The sequence below is a fragment of the Pteropus alecto genome, unplaced genomic scaffold (genome assembly GCF_000325575.1).
Source record: "Pteropus alecto unplaced genomic scaffold, ASM32557v1 scaffold864, whole genome shotgun sequence".
In the NCBI taxonomy this organism is placed as follows: Eukaryota; Metazoa; Chordata; class Mammalia; order Chiroptera; family Pteropodidae; genus Pteropus; species Pteropus alecto.
Window position 1 is genome coordinate 48,251 of NW_006435017.1, and position 3,804 is coordinate 52,054.

At 36.3% G+C, this 3,804-nt stretch overlaps 1 protein-coding gene across 2 annotated transcripts in view; it reads right to left on the bottom strand.

Annotated features, from left to right (window-relative positions):
* The window catches only part of ZNF317 (zinc finger protein 317), a 13,877-nt gene extending 10,449 nt beyond the window's left edge, over positions 1 to 3,428 (bottom strand). The window contains exons 1-2 of one of the 2 annotated variants that reach the window (XM_015588500.2): positions 3,237 to 3,428; positions 1,061 to 1,275 (exon numbers count right to left, since the gene is read on the bottom strand). The gene's annotated coding sequence lies outside the window, so the exon portion shown is untranslated. The remainder of the gene's footprint in view (positions 1 to 1,060; positions 1,276 to 3,236) is intronic. The other variant, XM_006910767.3, reaches the window with a different exon arrangement.
* Between the last annotated feature and the right edge of the window lie 376 nt (positions 3,429 to 3,804).

A 3,804-nucleotide genomic window follows, 5' to 3' on the forward strand; every position in this document is an offset into this window, starting at 1 on the left:
GTGGCACAAAATATTCAACCTGATGAAAACCCAGGATCTACAACCAAGAATACTTTACCCAGCAAAGATATCATTTAGAGTCAAAGGACAGATAAAGAGCTTCCGAGACAAAAACAAGCTAAATGAATTCATCATCACCAAGCCAGTATAATAGGAAATGTTGGAGGGACTTCTTTAAGGAGAAAAAACATGTATCAAAAACATGAATAAAGAATGTTAATAACTACATTCCTATTGACAAGTACCTCAAATGGAAAAGAGTTAAGTGCTCCAACCAAAAGATAGGGAAGCCAAATGGATAAGAAAACAAAACTGCTGTGTATGCTGCCCACAAGACAGAAGACTCAGATTAAAAAACACACAGAGACTAAAAGGAAGGGGATGGAAAAAGATATTGCTTTGATGGACCTAGATGGTATTTAAGTCAGAGAGAAAGATAAACACTATATGATTTTATTTATATGTGGAATCTAAGGAATAAAAACAAACTAATCAAAAACAGACTCACAAATATAGTGGACAATTTGGTGATGGACAGAGAGGAGGGAGGGTTGGGGTGCTGGGAGAATGGGGTGAAGGATTAAAGTAGTACAACTGAATAGCTGATGAATGGTCACGGGGATGGACAACACAACATAAGGAATGCAGTTAGCATTAATACGTTGTTTAGGTGGAGGGTCAGGGGAGGGAGGAAGCAATTGGGGGGATTATTTTACAAACTATATATATGTCTAACCAATGTACTGTTTTCTTGAAAGTAATTAAAATAAATTTTAAAAAAAAGTAAAAGTAAAGAAATGATAACAGAAAATAATGAAACAGAAAACATACATATTATAATGTGGTTTGATCAAGCCAAAAGTTCTTTGAGAAAAACAAAACTGACCAAATCCTGGCTGGATTTTTTTTTAAAAAAGAAACACATAAATATAGAAGTGAAAAAAACAGGTAACATTACAGATGTAGCAAGCATTAAAATAAGAGCACATTATTAACAACTTTGACTATAAAATTTAAACCTTAGATGGTATGAATAAATTTCTAAAAATATTTTACTTACCATAATGAAATGGAAAACTTGGATGCCCTATGACCTTTAAGGGAACTGAAACAACAGCTTTAAAAATTCCCACAAAGTAAACTCCAGACCTTAATGGTTTTTCCTGGTACAGCTCCCCTTATGGAACAAGTCATTCTACTCTTATGCAAAATACTCCAGAGTTTAGAAAAAAGAGGGAACAACACCCCAACCCATTTTTTGAAGCTGGTAAAAACCTGAAACAGAAAAGGAAAATTACAAGCCAATTTCAGTCAAACATAGCTCTAAATCACCAAACATTAGCAAATAGAAGCCAAAATGATACAATTAATAAGCATCCTTTCCAAGAAAGGTATTTACCAATGCTAATTTCATAAAAAATTAGAAAATTCCATTGATATAATTCACCACACTATCAGACAAGTAACAAGAGCATATTATTGACTCATTTTTTCCATGCACAAACAGTAATGGCACCTATCGCAGGCCAGACATTATTTAAGATGTTTGAAATACATCAACAAACAGATATCAAAAGTAGATACTGGGAAAAAAAATCACTTGTAGAAACCTCACAGCTGTTCATGAGAAAAGAAAAAAACTCTTAAACTAGGAAGAGAGCTTCCTTGACCTAATAAACACTATCTTCAAAAAAAAAAAAAAAGTTCCCAGCAAGCATTAAAATTAATTTCCCTTAAGATCAAAAAGAAAACAGGACTGCCTTCTATCCCAACTCCATTCAGTGCTACTGGAAATCCCCAGCCAGCCCAGCATAAAGTAATAATTTAAAAATGTGTAATAAGCAAAAACTATAAATATTTACTTATTCATTCTATACAGATAAAATTGTCGGTGAAGAATATCCAAAACACTACACGAAAATTATGAGATATATAATTTAGCAAGCTTGTAGAACCCAAATTCAATATACAAAGCTATTGGAAAAGAATGTAATTTCAAAGCAAGAACAAAAAGTTCCCAGGAATAAATCTAACAACAAAAAAAAGTCTTAAATTCCTTTTGTTGGTACCCAAAAAACTTTATTAAAAGGCATTATAGAAGATGCAAATAAATATATATAATTTGTTTAAAAGATTCAATGACCTAATAATGCCAACATTCTCAAACTTATTATTGAACACAACCTGAAAACAAAACCCCAGTATACGAAACTTGGTAAACTGACTGTACAATTTAAGCTGTAAGGTACCTGAAAAAAGAATGTAGGTGTACAAACTTCATCTACAAGATATTTAGAAATCATTAAAATATGTAGTTGCATCAATATGGAAAAAAAAAAAGATGCGCCTGAAAATACTTAAGAGTGTGAGTCTATTCACAAATTATTACCAAAATTAGGAAATACATTTTGGGGAAAACATATAAGCAGTAAAACGCATAAAGAAAATCTTGGGAGAAGAGGAGAATGCACTTAAGGATCACACAGGTTTCTAAGATTTCGTAATCTTCTCTTGGCCTGGTTTGTGGATTTGCTCTAATGCTGTTTTTTTTAAGTGTGTGTTTTCCTACCTTTTTTTGCACATGGTCCTATAGGAAAAGGCTAAACAGAAAGCAACAAACGGGATGGTAAAAATCAATGCAAAATATTAGTAATCACAATAACTATTAATGGACAAACTCTGATGTTAAATAACAATGTTGAAGTGAATTTTTAATCTAGTTATTTACATGAGAGTCAACTACAAGTTATTAAAATAAAAACAGACAAGTGCACCCAAAAGTTTAAGTACAAAAGGCAGTCAAGAAAAATACTACCAAAAAGAAAATCAGTGTGCCTGTGTTAATAGTAGACAAAACTGTGGGAAAAAAGGAAACTGACCAGAAAAGCAAAAAGAAAAGAAGTTTATCCTCGGGGTCTCCAATATCCTGAGCCCTCATAATGCGCCAAACTCATTTGGGCCAGGCTTTTCCGTCTCCACCCCCAGCTGTCAGTTTTTTTGACCAGATCACCAGCGCCCGCCCCTTGCCGCTAAATATAGTAGTCCTAAATCTCGGTCGCCCTTCATCAGCGTTTCATATCGCTGATCACAGAGCCTAAAACAAACGCCTCGCCCTGGCTGTCTGGCTTCCCAGTCCCAGGTACCCACCCCCACCCCTCCAATTTTCCCCGCCTCGTCGACCTATCGGGTCCTCAGGAACCGAGGGTAAAGGGTTAAATAAGGAAAGCGGAGCTTACCCTACTAACGGTGAAATCCGTAGGAGCGGAGGTCACGAAAACTGCACTGAAAGGACGAGCTCATACTGAGGCCCAGTGTGCCACAGGAAAAGAGAGGGACCCCAACATCTTAGAGGAAACCGCAGCAGAGTACTCCACGGCCCCAGTAAGTAGAGTAGTGATCGCATTCCCCAGAGTAATGGCTTCCGCCTCACTTCCGCCTTCTAAATCTCGTGGGACTTCCTTGAAAGCTCTAACCCGGAAACATAGTGCCTAAAGGATTCTGGGATATGTAGTTCTCAAGCTTAAATGGATATGGTGGCAGTGCCCTGGTGGTTTCAGACTATCATTTCCCCGACTTCTGATTGTTTGAGTGCTTCGGGACTCCGTTCTCAGGGCTCAGGCTTCTTTTCATCTTATAATCATTTTCTCTGTGGTAGTGTGATAGCCTGCTGAAATGTGAAAGGGTTAAAGGATAATTAAAACCTGAAACTGGACAAAGGAAATCTATACCTTAGGCCTAGTTTCTGGAACCCCTAACTACATTCTGTTAATCATGAAACTTGTAACAATGAGCTCGTATGCTAAC